Source organism: Notothenia rossii (assembly GCF_949606895.1).
Source record: "Notothenia rossii genome assembly, chromosome: 7".
Lineage (NCBI taxonomy): Eukaryota > Metazoa > Chordata > Actinopteri > Perciformes > Nototheniidae > Notothenia > Notothenia rossii.
In genome coordinates this window covers 52386533-52403883 of record NC_136905.1, presented here as the reverse complement: position 1 = coordinate 52403883, position 17351 = coordinate 52386533, and the positions used below count along the sequence as shown (strand labels likewise).

The following is a 17351-nucleotide window of genomic DNA, read 5'->3' as shown; positions in this document are numbered from 1 at the left end:
ACTTGACTTGATCCCATGAATGTTTCTCTGTTTAACAGTGTGATTTCATATGATGTAAATGCCTTGTGAGTTCAGTAACTATCCCAAAATGGACAACATTTTTTTTTTCTTATTGCTATTGAACAGCTCAACATTGGATTTTTGGGGTGTTCAATGCTGAGGGGGTCCAGGTTCAAATCCGTCCTGAAGTCACTTTAATCATCCTGTCTGTCTCTCCCTTTCAAATCTATCTCTCCAATACCGTGGTGATGGAATGAGTCCTCCTAACACCCGGATATCGGTTAGCCTGGAAGAAAGCGGTTAATATCATTTTAAGAGATTTTCCAATTTTGTGGACGTCCAAAGCTTCCACATGTCATCAAAATGGCGAACGTTAGCTGCACTTAGCTTGCGGTGGTTGCACGCCGCCATGCAGGGTGATGTAGTTCCTTTGTAGGCTAACGTTAGGCTAACAAAAGGAACGTATCATTAGCTTTTTACTTCTGAACAACAAATAACAAATCATTAAAGTTGTGTCAATAGGTGGAGCGGTTATCCTACTGTACAAAACATGTAAATATCATAAACGTGATTATTTTCTCCAATATTTGGAAATCCAATTAAAAAATCCCATTGGCTCTTTGTTGAGGGCTCTTACTTCAGGGTCAATTTACAAAAATACGTCATCACTGCACAGCTATATAAGGCTAAGACTGGCCCATTACATAGAAACATATTTTAACATGATCAGTTGGGTCTTGAAATCAGTTAGTTTAGCAGCCCTTTATCATTTGGAGACGACAGAACGTGTCTTTAAGGGTTGAACATGCGTTCTGTTTGTTTGTGTCTTTATGAATGAGAGCCAGATGACAAAAAGGTCTATTCATGTTTAGTTTCATGCTACATTTTTCAAATGATCATGTGCAACCCAACCCCCACACATATCTGTCAGGGGGATAACATGTGTAAGAGTAAAGCAGTATGGAGTCAGGGCAGGGGACTTTATCACCATAGAGCAGGGGGGCTACAGAGACGCAGAGTAGGGGGCTCCATCATAGTAGACACATAAAACACAGGGTTACATCACCGTAAAGCAGAAGGCTGCATCACCGTATAACGGGAGGGGGGGCACATCACCGTAGAACAGGGGGGCTCGGCCGTTGTTGTGAATGAGGGCCAGCATGACGTCAGCAAGACAATGTCAACAATGCAGCTCCTAGAGGAGGAAAGGCGTTTCATCCTCACACACTCACGGGAGACCCTTCTACACACCGACTGATGCCTACGGTGCTTTAAATTCAGCGGTTTGGGCTGTCAGAGGGCTGCGGGGACACAACAATGTGGACTTATTTCTGAGGAGCTGAACGCAGACGAGCAGGGAAAACGGGTAAGTCGCTGCCAGCATAATAAGCAACCATTGAGCTTTACTACGGCTGAGTGGAGCAGACTACGGGAGCCCCTTGTCAGCCTCGGATTTGCTACTACTAATCTGTCTGCTCGCGCTGGCGTCCCTCTCTTGTTTATGTTGTAGTAACGCTGTTGTTTAGCGCTCGGTGTAAGCACGGTGTTTGTTGTTGCAGTGAGTACCTGACACCTCGGTGCTTTCCCCGTAGGTTAGCAGGGATGCTGCGGGTTTAAGCTAGGTGCCTGAGTGTGTTTCCCACAGAAACGTGTTCCTCCTCGCCTCGGTGTTACGTCGGGAAAGTAGAGCCCGAACAAAGTGCTTTGTGTCTTTGGAGGGGTTTCGCATGGCCGTTATTTCCCCACCACGTTTACAATTCATTACTAGTCGTATAGCTCAGTTGGTAGAGCATATCCCCGGCTTTGGATCCGTGCTGATGATCGGGGTACGAATCCCGCCCGGGACCAGTTACCGTGTGTCGTCACCTCTGCCTTCACTGTCATTTAACTAATGGGATCGTATTACCCGAATAAATCATTAAAAAAAAAACAATGTTTCTCAGAAACAATATTGATAGTATCCGCTGTTATGGTGCCATGTGACAGAGAGCAGCCGTGTGTGTCATTATGACGGACCTGTTTGTTCTAGAAAGAACTTGCCGGTCTTTATAAACGTCCCTTTGTCCTTCTTAAACTATCCACATTGGACTTCTGAAATAAATCCCAATACATTGAACATAAAAAGGGGCACATGTTTTGCACGGGAGAGCCCCAGCAGGGGTTCGCGCTGCTGTCATGCTGGGGGAGGAAGGGGCTGCAGAGGGACAAAGGACCCAGCCTCCCACCCCCTTATTCCCGCCCTCTGCCGCTGAACGGCCGCTTCAGTAAACAGCCTCCTCGGGATAAAGCTTGGGATAAACAGGAATTCCTGTATGGAATATATTTGAATATGTCTACAATGAGAATCTCAAAACCGGCAGTACCTTTGTCCTTCACCTAGAGGAAAATTCGCAACCTCAAATGTATAAGAAATGAATAACAGAGGTCTTGTTTTCCTTGTATATTATATGTATTAGGCCTACTTATAAACATGTTGGTATTCAATGAACACTCAACCGTTGACTCAGTTAAGATGATATATGGAGTGAGTGCCGTAGTAAACATGCCTCAGTAGTGAGCAGATTAGCTCTTTGTCATCCTTCCTTCAAAGCTCTCTGCCTCTTCCATCCTCCGCCTCTGTGCTACCGGGGAACAGCAGCATCACTGTATAAGCACTGGGGTGTTTTGGGGGGTTACATACAGTTCAGCTGCTGAATGGAGCAGATGAGAGGTGACTGAGGCCAATGAAATATGTACTACTCCACTTCCACTCAGTTATGTTCAGCAGAGAGTGATATCTCTCTCCTGCTCTGATGTAGATTGCCTGCTGATTAGCCCAGTTATAATCCTAGCATGGAGATCCTTCACTGTTAATACAAGAGTATTAAAGGGACACTCAGCAATATCACTCATAGTGCCCAGTTTACTCCAACAGTGTAATGTAACGTGTTCTGTGGAGCTTCGGCAAGTAAATAAATAATTATAATAACACAAAATACGTCATCAATGTTATCCAAGCTTCCGACCGCAAATTCATAACAGAGAATGCACAACCGGGGGTGACACATTCACATTGCTGGGACAAAAACACAAATGATGTTATTGTGGTGCATTATGGGAGGCATATGAAACAGCACTTTGGAACCATACAAAGGACTAATTTCTTTGTCTTGTCTTAAGCCATTGCTTCTGCTGCAAAATAGAACACCTCAACAGCACTCTTGATACTGCCACTGGATGACACCAAAGTAAGAAAAAATAAATAACATGATGGTTTTAATTTGATAAGTCATCATGCATTATTAATAATGATAAGGATTAATAATTTGTGTCTGTTTGGATGTGGATTTAGCATGATTGCCCTAAGTTTTTCCCTTTTAAGGTGCAAGACTGAAATTTAAAGATGCAAGTTGGAGTTCCGAGTCGCCTGCTCCGAAAGCGCTGCACCTGAAATAGGAGGCAGTATTTCACCTCTGGATCAATACAATTTCAATTTAGAGTCATCTTTTATTTAAAAAAATCATACGTTAACCATTGTTTTTATTTAAAGGTGAAGTAGTTTGGCATATATTGTTGATTAAAATGGTACAGTGTTGACGTATTTTTGTCGGATGACAAAGTTAGAATCGCAAGGACTCCCTCAACAAAAAGCTATGGAATTTTTCCATTGAATTTTGGAATATGACAGAAAATAAGATATTTGGCAAACACTTACTTACATGTTTTGTTAAGGATGTGATAATCTCCACATAAGAATGCCACTTCTAGACGTCAAAATGTTGGGCTATATAAAAACTACATCACGGTCACATGACTTCACTTCACAACTGCTAAGCTAAAGGTGGCTAATGTTTGGTGTGATGATGTTTAGTTGCCTCATTAGGTCACTCGTAGCAACCATTTTTATGACAGATTGAAGCGTTGCTAATTCATGAGTAGGTTATATTAACTATATTTTATGTTGTAGAGAAAAAAACAACATCTCTTTGTTAACCACAGACCAGACCAAACGGCTGAACAAATAAGTTGAAGAAAAACATTGCATTCAAATGGAACCATAAGTGAAAAAATGCTGATAAGTGTTTCGTTTTTTAGGAGTCAATCCTGCAACTCTCAATTCTAATGAATTCTTTACATTGTGTATTGCATTGTATTCTAATCTGCAGGATGTTATCTTCAGACCAAATTCAAACACTATGTGATCTATACATTTGGCAATCAGCTGATATACATTTTTAAGAGCTGTTCCTGTTCAGAGACACCCCAATCCTTAGAAATTATACCTAAAGTGGAATTTGTGCCACGTGGTTGAAGGTGACAGACTGTGGCGTTATTAAGGATCCTCCTCAGGGGACCCTGAATATCTGTACCAATTGTCATGGCAACTGGCCAGTAGTTGTTGAAATATCTTTTTCCTGATAAGAAGAGTTGGATGGACTGTGGTGCAGGGTGGACGGTGTTCACATATACAGTAGCAACCAGGAAATACATTTTACTCAAAGAATTTACTCATATATGTATGCACTAATTGATCTCATTCAGAGTGTGTTTGGAGTCCTGCCTACAGCTTTCCTGAATGAAGGACAGAAATGTGTGTTCAGTGGTGTGTGTGGAGGCGTTCAGTCCCAAAATTACTGCTTTCAACCTGCTCTTCTCTTGGAGCTCATGTAGAGGTAACCAGCTTTAACTCTAATGAATCAAGAGTGGCCTGTTGGTGAACTGGCTCATTAAAGGATTAGAACACACCCAAACACACCAGAGTCGCCTGTCTGCTGCTCGATACTGGGGCTGTCTCAACCCCTATGGTTATAACTCAATTAGAATTGAGGGGAAAACTTTGTTTAACGTGTTTTTTTTAATAGACAAATTAATTACATTCAAAATACGAGGGTACAAAAATGACGGAATACTAACATTAATTGATAGTGAGATTTTAAGGTCGCTGGACCATATGCATAATATTATCATATGGGTATTACTGATATCAATAATGCATTTCAATGTCAAGGTTAATGCAAAAACCCCACCTTGATACCATCACTGGATGCTGGACTTGCTGAGCAACAGCACATTAGTATTGTCCAATATGGCTTATGTTTATTGATTCATCAATATTTTTTCAGTATAGCACAAGGTGTCGGAAAGTATGGAAAAATGTCAATCAATGTTTACCATAGCTCTGAGTGACGTTTTACGGTCCAAAACTGAAGATATTCAGTTAATTGTGATATAAAACAGATCAAAACGCACAATATCACTTTTTTAGATAAAGCCTTAAACTGTGGATTAATGATCCATTGTTGATCATCAATGTACTGGTATCCTAATTGATTAATTAAGGGATCATTTGAGTACTAGCTAGACTTAAGATTCAGATGTAAGTAGCAGTAGTCATAAATAAAAATAAAAATGTGTGGAGCCATACTTCAGGTGAAGCACCATGTTGATACAGCTGTGTTAAAATGTCCGCATGACGTTGAATCAAGTACTTTTTTTGGTTATTCATTCTAACAAAAACAACCTGATCTTTTAAAAAATGGTCTATATTTTACCCCTAGCAAACATGCCACACATTCTAAGAAATCAGCTTTAGGATTCCACATTTCCACAGGGAGTCACGAATCATCAGGACTTTGAAACACTTAGCTGTGGTGACATGAAGTCAGTTATGGTCTAAAGTTAACTTTTGACTTCTGACCAAAATATTTATTCACAATTGTGGTGGTGTCAATATGTGGAGATTATCCTGCTGAACAAAACATGTAAATATCCAAACGTTTGTTTAACACAGAGCTTTTTTGTTGTTGTTGTTGCAATATTCCAAAATCCAATGAAAACATCCCATGTGCACTGTGTAAAGTTACATTAATTTGTCTGAATGTGTTGGTTAAATTTACAGTCATTTGAAATTGTGAATCAGCCATACCTCGCTACAGATGTTAAATACAAAGCTAAATAGACGTACGCGTCCAAAATGAAATTGTATGCAACGTGTGTGAAGCAGAAATCCTGCAGCTCCACCCGCTGTGACGGACTGGTGAGCGGAGCGAAACACACACTAATGGCGCATTTCCACTACAGCGCAGCGAGGTTTAAGCTTGCCGTGCATGGCCCGTTTTTGGTTGCGTTTCCACTTGGCGTAGTACTGGCTAGGGGGTACTATTTCACAGTTTGCGCATTTCACTGGCCCCATAAAATCGAGGTTCTTAGCGGGCCAACAACCAGGCTGAGTCACGGCCCCTACAGACGGCGGTGTGCGTTGCCGCTTCAACGCTTCTGCCCATTCACTTTGCATGGGGTGACGTCACGATTCGCCGAACTGCATTGTGGGAGCAAAGCGTAGCTTCTCTCGCGGTGCTCGCTGCAAAAGTAGAGCAATGTACTACTTTTGACGCCTCGACGGAGGCGTCAGCCAATCGAATCATATATCAGTCCAAGCTCTAGCCAATCAAACCGCGTGCTTGTGTGTCTGGGGCGGGAGATTCATGTGATTGGTTGTTTGTCGAGTTTCAGCCCCCCCCGCCGGCAAGCGACAACGCACGTCGCCGTGTGTAGGGGCCGTCAGGCTGACTATGCTAAACTAGAGGGAGAATCGCTGGCAAGGGGGTTACAACTACAACAAAATGAACATATTTGACCGTGATTTAATTGTAATACACGTTTCAAAATGATGCCGAAGTAACAACATACTGATACCGGTTAGTAAAAACCATGAATTAAGGCTTTGACAAGTCTGCAGACAGACGGCAGGCGAAAAAACTTTTAAAATACGTGTTTTTCTAAATGGGGTTCGGCTAAGCTAATGCAGTATATGCTCCGACCGTCCACACTCACAACAACGGCCTATACAGACATAAATAAACCAGCGACTGTATTCTCCATGACACAGACAGTATGTGGTTTGTACTTGTTTAACTTTTGTCTAGTTTCTGAACAGATATGAGGAGCTGTGAGCTGTGAGGGCTAACTAACGGCTGATGTTGTTTTTCTGTGGTTCGCATTGAAGATGACGTCACGGCTCCGCCTACACTGCGTTACTATAGTTACTGCCCCAGCTACTAAACTGTAATGGAAACGCAGCATAAAGTGAGCCTGGCCTACCAAGGCCTAACTATACCGTACTAAGCCGAGCGAGGCCCTGCAATAGAAATGTGCCATTAGAGTTAGACCTAACACACTTAGCTATTTGATCTACCTCTGGAACAAGCTAAACTAGTTATAAATATATTTATTCTTCACTGTCGGGTCACTCATTACTGGATCAGTGAGCTGCATGAGACGATACTGACAGGCTGTCAGGTGAGAGAGAGAGGGGGGGAGAGGAAAAGAGAGAGCTTCCGCTCATCTCTCCCGTGTTATTCTCCAAAGTTAATGTAAACTTGAATAATGTACTTCATTTGAATGTAATAATTATGTTGGTTGTTGTTTGTGGAAGCGCCAGTGAATGAGCCCCATTAACTTAGCCCCATTAACTGAGTTTTAATCATCACTTTAAATGGAAGATCCCCATAAGCCCCGCCCACTCGATCGGATCGGCGGTCGGTATCGGCCGACACTGATTCCGCAATCTGCCCCAACATTGGCAATCGGAGCATCCCTACCTCTTTGTCTATGTCCATCCGCACTACGTCATGTGAGGACATACTCCCCGGGGGATGGGTGTGTGCCTGAGTCTACTCACATGTCTGCACTATGTGTCAGTGTTTGCTGCATGCCCTCTATATGCACATTCGATTTATATTCATACGCACATGTGCTCAGTCAGAAGCTGTCGGTGGAGTTTCAGAAGCGCTGTGTGCCGTGCCGGCCAACGTGTCCGGGAAAATGTCAATGTCAGATTCATACTTAATTAAAAAGTAAGCTATTGCAAATAAAACCTATCAATACACTTGTGCAAAGAATACATAATACACAAGCCTACGCCATAACTCTCAGAATTCCCCTCAGCTTGAGGCCTACATATTCCTAAGGCCTGCTGCTGCTGTTGTCTCAACTCATTTTATGAGAATCATCTCTAACTTTTCTCTGGTAAATTCCAGCTAACAGACACACTGGTTTCAGGATGCTCATCACTTTGTCTCAGCAGATCCACATTCTTCTCTTTGCAGACAGATCATACAGCACAGCCTGGCAGAATCACTTACCCCTAGTTTAGTTATAACAAATAATCGAGCCTGTGATATTACCATCTTCAAGAGCATTCTCGTGTCAATTTTGATTTAAAAAAGAAGAAGTCTAAAACAAAGTGTCGTCAACCCCCGACGGACACACAGCCCATGCAGGATCCTTTACAATCATGGGAATGGATTTGAGTGTAAACACTGCAATGTAGAAGATCTACAGTTACAGAAAGAAAAGAGAAAGTGGCAAAAACTAGATATGGGCATCATGAATTTGGAATACCAACAATTTCAATATATTTAAAATGAAAAAGGGTTGAATAGACGATTGGAATGGTAAATAAGAAGACAGGGGATAAAAAAGGAAAATAACCCACATTGAAATGCTTAATTGGAAAATATTCAATGAAAGACTGTTAATAAAGCTTGGAAGATGGCCTTTGGAAATCTTTTAATGTGAAACAATAAAGGAAGTGTGTCAATATCAACGCTAGCTTTACAGTAATTCAATCACAAATCATCAACTTTGATCTTCAGTGACTGAAAAGTATTTGATAAACCTAATATAAAAAGAGGAGGCATTGCCTGTTGATGCTCTGTAACAATTAGTCTTCTGGACAATCATTTATAATATTATTATGACTTTATCATGACTTCTGTTGGAGAGCGTTTCGTATCATTAGTAAGGTGGATGTGAAGCCCTCAACAGTAATGCACAGAGGCATTGAGCGGCTGACCCTGGATCAGTGTGCAGACTGTTGTAGCTGAGAACCACCAGCAGGGAGCACATCACCTTCCTGACTGAGGGAATGAAGTGATGATCCATTGTGAACAATGAGGGTCCTAGCTAATGCAGCTCAGCATTATCCTGCAGCAGCACAATGTATGAACCAGTGATGTCATGTCAGGGTGAGGAAGAGAGCCTCCCCTGCTGCTGACTGTTTGTGTCAAACTGATACATAATTCACACTCACAGCACTCAGTGTGTGTGTGTGTGCGTGTGTGTGTGTGTGTGTGTGTGTGTGAGATGAGTACAGACTGTCCCAGGAGGCGCAGCACAGCTCGAGGGCAGACGGAGGGAACTCGACTCAGAATGTCTGATGGATCTCTCTCCCTTCCTTTCTCACAGAGTGCTGCAGAGATGACGTATTTTCGTAGGCCGAGAGTTAGCACCTCCCTGGTACCCTCGACAAAATGCCAATAGAGAGGCGAAGTCCATGGCTGAAGTCGAATAGTCCATTTAGTTAGGAACCTTCCTAACCGAGTGAAATGACCCGGAAATCCCTCAGTGGCAGCCATGATAAGTGCCGTTCGAATTCTCTAGATGATAGGAAAGGAGGTTTCAAACTTCCTATAACCTCCTTTAGCTTAGGAACCACTGGACCTCCCTTGACGAAAGGAGAGGAGAAAATGCTGCCCCACAATGCCTTGCAGCCGCAGCATTTGCCGTCACACAACATTCGGCCATTCAGGGAAACAACCGATTATGACGGAGAAATTATATCATGAAAGTTACGGTGCTTATTAAGCATTTTAAAACGTATGTGGTAAGTTGCCAAAGTGCTTTGTTTTGAACGTTCATCAGTATTATAATCAAAAAGAGAAATGTGAACGTTAGTTTTTACTGAAATGATCAAATAAAGTCAACATTTCACTGAGCTGTGCGGGGTTTGTTCAACTTTTAAAAGATGTTTGAATGGTGATATACACAGTGATAGATGTTAAGGACTAAAATGTATAATAAATACATTTGTATTGATTTTAAGATATTTTCATAGTTCATACAATCATACGTATTGGGATCATTTGTATTAATGTGGACCGGAGGGAGAGGGTGACGAGCATAAGTTTCACTTTTCCTTTTTTATTCCAACTTTGGTCATGAAGAATATGTTTCTCTGTTGTCCACGTTCATAAAGCATAAAACAACAGCATCAGAGCACGGTGCATAGTCTCTAGATAAGTTTACAGTAGTCCGTCGTTCTTATTAAACATTCATGTAGTCCGTTGTATAGAAAACTGTAGTTTCCATAGTTTCCCAACAGCAGCAGACGCACAAAATGACGTCCGCTGTCGTATCATAAACACGTCGGATAGTGAAAGTGCAGTCGGATTCTCTAAAGTACCGCAGTCTCTTCTCCTAATTCCTTTTGAATTCTCCTATCCACTATCCCTTAACCCTGTGACGTTTCACTCAGAGGTCAAGGGATAGACGATAGGGTTAGACGTTAGGAGCTGATTTTTGGATTATCCGACCGCAACCCCTCCCTTTCCGGTGGACCTCCATGGGACCTTATTTTGGAAAAATTATGTATTGAAGTCATTGGCGAGAGTAAAGTTATATTTCGATCCCGTTTGAATTGTGCCACGAATTACAAATATGATGTTTGTCAATTTAAAAGATAATTTTGCAAGTACAAAAAAAAATGTTTTGCCGTAAAACTTTGAAGTAAGACTTTTTTTGTGTGAAACCACTCAATGAACTATACATCTCTGGTCTCGCACAACAACACACGTCACCAAGATGGCCGTCACTACTGTCTTGCCAAAAAAGGGCTTGACTACCCTCACTATCACCACAATGAAACACATCCAGAAGAATGTCATGCAAAGCTGCCTGCCTGCCTTCCTTCCTATGATTCTCCCTGAACTGCCTGATCTTGTTAATGTTCAATGTTAACCATTTGTGCAGATAGCAAGAAGTAGAAAAAGATCGCCGATGCTAATGTAGCGTTAGCATGACTCCCCGGGGGCATCCAGGCTTAAATGGTGTATTATAGAATGATCACACCGGTGTGACAGTACTCTTCAACGGGTTCACGAAATATGACTACTACTCTTACTGTTTAACATTTTGGGTTAATTAATGTTACTTCAAGTTAAGGCTAATAAAAATGACAAGGCTATGGCTGTAATGCTAACTAACATGATCACTTACGCGACTCTGGGATTTGTAGTCTTTCTAGTTGCGTATTTTTCATAGTCTTATATTTCAATAGTTTCACGACAAACTGTGAGTTTTTTGACATGGAAATCATTTTTTAAGATTGACAAACATCATATGTGTAATTCATGGCACAATTCAAACGGGATCGAATGATAATCTTTCTCTCCCCATTGACTTCAATGCATAATTTTTTCGAAATGAGGTCCCATGGGTTGGAAGTAGATGGGTGGGACTTCGCCACTCTATGGGATTTTACCATTGGATTTCGGAATATTGCTGAACATGAACTCTTTAGCTAACACACATTTATGATACTTACACTTTTTGTTCAGATGGATAATCTCCACATATTAACACCACTTGTATAATTTTTGCAGCGTAAATGCAAACGCTGGAAGTAAAAGTTAAGGTAATAAACTATAAAGGAACTACATCACGGTCACATGATTTTAAGTCACCACCGCTGACATTTAGTAGTCTCATTTAGTCACTTGTTGGTTGCCATAGAAACATAATTTGGAAATAATATATACTGTGTAAGTGTGTAGGCTATATATATATTATAATATTTGATTATATTGGATATATTAAAATATTTCCTTCACAAATGCCGTTTTCTCAAAATGTCTCTATTTTTTTACGACATGATACTATCTAAAGAATCAAAAAAAAATTCTAAAATGAAATAGCCCAACAATTGTATGACTATCTAAGCACCTTAATTCCTGATTGATCACTGTTGTTTTTTAATCAATACATTTTATCTTGTTGTTTGTAATAACGTCAGTTTGATTTCAGTATACAAACATTAACGTAAGGTGCCAGTTTTGGATGTTTTGAAACTGTTGTTAAACTAAGTTTAAAATAAATACATGCGTTTTATGGCACATTGAAGCTTCAGACATTCACCAGTTGGGCACTTAATTATGTATTTTATGTGAAAATCTCTGTTTGTGTTAACCACAGATCTTATTTCAGAAATATAACCAAAAACATGTTCAGAAAAACGTTGACTTCCCAACGAAAGTTCTAAATGCTGACTCATCTGCAGGTTTTATGACTCATTCCTGCACCCCTCTATTGTCCTCCTTGTTTCTGTGTCTCCTTCTTCAGTTTTTCTCCTCCGTACACTCGCTCTCTCATCACGTCTATTTTTACCCGCTGAGCTTCAGCAGTGTGTCACGCTGGAGGATGACGTATAGTGAGTGTGAAGCAGGCTTTCTGTCCTTTGCTTTGAACCATATCTATTGAGGACCACTTTTCATGTCTACTGTTTTCTGAGTAATTTATTTTAGAAATATCCATTCACAAGACAAAAGTAACTATTAGAGGAAAGAACAGTATTTTGTGTATCAGCTTTCCTTATAATCATCAAACACAATCACATTCATTAAGAAGCTAGGGAACCAGGTTGGAAACAACCGATTTCTCCACATAAGGATCAACTCATCCTGAATTCCACTAGGGTTAGGGTTTTGGGGAACACGGGCTCTCGGTTACATATTTTTTGTTTAAAAACCTATTAAAAAACTCCTGTAATAAAACCAATACAAGTTTATAAAAGCCCTGTTTGGTCTGTGTTAAAAAAATTAAATGAAATTAAAAAAAATGTGCAATAAAAGGTATAGAAGAGAGCAGCGGCTGCAGCACAGAGCGTATGCGGCGGGGTTAAAACCTGTACTCCTGCTCCCCCGAGAGGGTCTCCCCTGGTGGGGTGTCCGAGGCTGTGTCCCACAACATCTGGTGGGTTAAAAACATCTGGCTAAAAGTACAGAGGTTGACTTTGTTTAAAATTGGCATGCAGGTAACATTAGTGTGAAAAAATAAAAGATACATAAATACAGAAAAGTGCTTAGTAAAATAAGTGCTTTTAAAAACAAGTGCTGGTAATAAAAATCATATCAACACAAATGTTAAATACAAAACAAAAATGTAAAATATAAAATACACACAGGTTAGTAGACACACGTTGAGGGAAAATATTTTTTAAATCAAATCAACCAAGTGTCCCTAAAAGTGTTTAAAACACAGGCCGAGGTCTAGAGAGATGGTGCAGGTGAGACATGGGACACGCCTCGGATGATGTTTAAAAATACTTTATTAAAGGTGTTATTTCAGGGTGTAAGTAATAGCTAAAATATAAATAAAATAATATAAACAATGTTTGAATAGGAAACTGGGGATTAATAATGTATAAAAAAGAATAAAAGATATAACCTCCTCATTTGGAACCTAATGAAATAAGAAACATACAATACACTGTGTTAGGGTTAGGGTTAGGTGAGTACTGTAAACAATGACCAGCAAGTCAAAACATCAGTATGGACTTTCCTTGAATGAATGTAACATTTTTTTAATGTTTATTTAACATTGATTAATGTTTATTTAACATTGATTCATGTTAAACTCATCTAAATACTCTATTTGGGGAATGGATAATGCAGCAGACATTTCACATATTGTTTTTGCAGTGGCTTCAAATATTAAAGCAATTAAAAAAGGATCCAGTCGTACATGGAATCCCAACTTCTGCTGGCTTCTCACAATAATAATATTTAATATAAAGTGTGGTCTTTGTAATTGCTTTCTTCATCAGCCACCAATTTGCAGCAGCATATTCCAGAACATTTCTTCTGTTTGGAAATGAGAAAGAAAACACAGCTGCCTTTTTTTGTTCAATTGCACATTCAATATTTCATGGACCCATCTGGCCATCCTTTGCAACAGTGAAAAGTGTCACCAGCAGCACATTTGTCATGGCAGAAACATTTCTAATCCCAGTGCAGGAGATGGTGCTCCTGACATTAAAGCGCTTCATCGAGCGCCAAGCTGCCGCCAGGATTCTGTGTCTTGGAACAGATTTAGACAGCCATTGTTTAGAGTTCTGAGAAATCTTAATGAGGAGACAATCTGGCCATTAGAACAATGTTTGTATCCTCACAGTGTGGAGGATGTCACTGTAATGTTGTTTTTAATAGCATTTAACCAAGTGTAATTCTCAAACAATCCAAACCTATACAGACATTTCCTTTCCCCCTCAGCCCTCTCTGCAGGGCATTGTTGACATTTCTGCTTTATCTGGTGCATAACATTGCCACAGATCTGGCAACCCATCTGGCATGGCTGGCAGTGACTGGTGCTAAAGCTAAATGTGTTCTTTAGCTTTCGGAGGGTCTGAGGGACACAGCTGATGAGATAAAATAAATGCTGCTGTTTAGTGACATGTCAGAATTAATTATTGTCTCCTGTGACCAGCTGTGATGATGGCCAAAGGCTCATGGGAAATGGTGTTTATTCAAGGCATCTAAAAACTGAAATATTGACGATTTGATTGTACATGACTGAATCCCATACGTGCTGTTGAGAAAGGGCTATGAATTTTTATTTATTATCCAAATTACAAACGTCAAGGTGGTTTTAGAGGAAATGGGTTAGCGTTTTACCAATTTAGCTTCCTTTGTCTGTAAATTAATATTTTTTTTTTTTTTTTAAAGAGGCCTGAAATAAGGTCTGTGGTTAACTCAAGCTGGATAAATGTTGTTTTGTTCTGTGACAAACCCCACTACGGAAGGTCGGAAGATTTATCTGTCATAAAAACGGCAGTAATATAGCTCAGTTGGTAGAGTTGCAGCAAATGGGGAATTTTCGAACATTTTAGTACATTAGAAATGGCTTTTATTGGGTTAAAATGGTTTTACTCTGGCTGCTATACAGTATAACTCAGTTGGTATAGCTTGTGACCCATGTACCGGTTCTTGTTCACTGTCACTTAAATAAAAGGCACTGGTTGCCCAAAAATAACTAAGAAGAAACTAAACTAAACGTTGATTGGTAACAAGTGTCTATAGGACTATTAACGCCAAACATTAGCTTAGTGGTGGTGATGTTACTTCATATGACTGTAATCTAGTTTATTTTCACCTTAGTGATTAAAATAAAGCTTCAATCATTATAAAAAAGTCTTCATAACATATAAAAACATGTTAGTATCATAAACGTGTTTGCCATAAGTCTATTGTGTAACATTCTGAAATCCAATGTAAATCCCAATGGCTTTTAGTTGAGCGAGCCCTTTCAATGCTATCAGCCCAAACAACAGATTCAATTATCAGCAATTATAATACTCACTGAACCAACATCAGACTGACTCCCACCTCCCTCACAAACCATTAGCTCTAAATGTTTTTAGATGTGCTCAAACGATCTTGCGCCTCACCTCCTGGTTCTCCTCTGGAGTATCCCCGGCCTGAGGACGGCTGTTGGAGCAGTTAGTGGGCTGATGTAACCATGCACGTGAAGCTGCAAAGGCTACTGGATGTTGTGGAGGTTCCACCTGTCGGGACAGATTAGCATCCTCTCACATTCATCTGTGTCTGCTGCTGAGGGAAGACACGGCACAGCCTTTGATGTGATGCAATTATGGTTTGTTTGCTCTGAAGGATTACAGCGGTGGAGGTGATAAACAACGAGCACTCTATCATGCTTTGCTTCCATGTGGGTATATCAGAGCCAACTACAGCAGCTTTATGAGGGTGAGGAGATCAAAAATGTAATTGTTTTAGATTGATGTGTTTAAACACACCAAGCCAAGTTATAACTGTTCAGCAGTGCTGCTCTAGTACATTGCAATACATGTGTACCTATTAAAGTGGCCAGGTAGTGAATTTCAGCAATACAGTTGTGTATTTCTTGTATATTTCAAATTTCTTACGCTGAATAAATATTTTAGCTATCAATCATGTACATTTGACTATTTCCTACAAACAAGGCATTTCATGTGCGTTTTACATCCTCGCTCAGTTTCCAATGTGCCCACTCTGTAGGTGTTGCCTCAGTCTGGACCGCCCATAGTTCACTATGAAACTACATTTTATAGCTTTCTTTAGTGTTGGCAATCCTCTCAGTTATTCATCCAAATATTTGTCCCCTGGGTTTGAGCGGACAGATACAGACATAGGGACAGATAGGGACGAGCAGGAAAGACATGGCCCCCTGTGGGCCAAGAGTAGCAAGTATGTCTTATTGTTGTTTTTATTTTAAGTGGAGCCATGAAAAATTTGAATTTCCTCAGGAAGGCCAAGTTTGTTTCTATGAGCATTGTCAACTTGATACCACATCCATACAACTAGTCAAGATGACCCTACAGCCCGTGTAGACTGGAGTCCAATTCAGAACTTTTCCCAGTATATTGACTACAAAGTCTTTGAAGATTTGGCAGCATTCACCAACAACCAAACTAGTTTTTTAGTGATCAAATGTACAGCAATGTTCAGATCAATTACTTATTTATTGTTTAAATAAAGGTGAATGTATTCTTGTATTAATATCACTATAACCATAATATGTTACATAGTTTATCTGTTGATTAAGGCGTTTCATGTGCATCCTCGCTCAGTTTCCAATGTGCCCACTCTGTAGGTGTTGCCTCAGTCTGGACCGCCCATAGTTCACTATGAAACTACATTTTATAGCTTTCTTTAGTGTTGGCAATCCTCTCAGTTATTCATCCAAATATTTGTCCCCTGGGTTTGAGCGGACAGATACAGACATAGGGACAGATAGGGACGAGCAGGAAAGACATGGCCCCCTGTGGGCCAAGAGTAGCAAGTATGTCTTATTGTTGTTTTTATTTTAAGTGGAGCCATGAAAAATTTGAATTTCCTCAGGAAGGCCAAGTTTGTTTCTATGAGCATTGTCAACTTGATACCACATCCATACAACTAGTCAAGATGACCCTACAGCCCGTGTAGACTGGAGTCCAATTCAGAACTTTTCCCAGTATATTGACTACAAAGTCTTTGAAGATTTGGCAGCATTCACCAACAACCAAACTAGTTTTTTAGTGATCAAATATACAGCAATGTTCAGATCAATTACTTATTTATTGTTTAAATAAAGGTGAATGTATTCTTGTATTAATATCAATATAACCATAATATGTTACATAGTTTATCTGTTGATTAAGGCGTTTCATGTGCATCCTCGCTCAGTTTCCAATGTGCCCACTCTGTAGGTGTTGCCTCAGTCTGGACCGCCCATAGTTCACTATGAAACTACATTTTATAGCTTTCTTTAGTGTTGGCAATCCTCTCAGTTATTCATCCAAATATTTGTCCCCTGGGTTTGAGCGGACAGATACAGACATAGGGACAGATAGGGACGAGCAGGAAAGACATGGCCCCCTGTGGGCCAAGAGTAGCAAGTATGTCTTATTGTTGTTTTTATTTTAAGTGGAGCCATGAAAAATTTGAATTTCCTCAGGAAGGCCAAGTTTGTTTCTATGAGCATTGTCAACTTGATACCAC

The 17351-nt window shown here is 40.2% G+C and overlaps 1 protein-coding gene across 2 annotated transcripts in view; it reads left to right on the top strand.

Moving 5' to 3' along the window:
• The first annotated feature begins 1196 nt into the window (after window positions 1–1196).
• LOC307046891 (transcription regulator protein BACH2-like) overlaps window positions 1197–17351 on the top strand; it is an 84041-nt gene continuing 67886 nt past the window's right edge. For both annotated transcript variants that reach the window (XM_079693555.1, XM_079693556.1), the window contains exon 1: window positions 1197–1366. The gene's annotated coding sequence lies outside the window, so the exon portion shown is untranslated. The remainder of the gene's footprint in view (window positions 1367–17351) is intronic.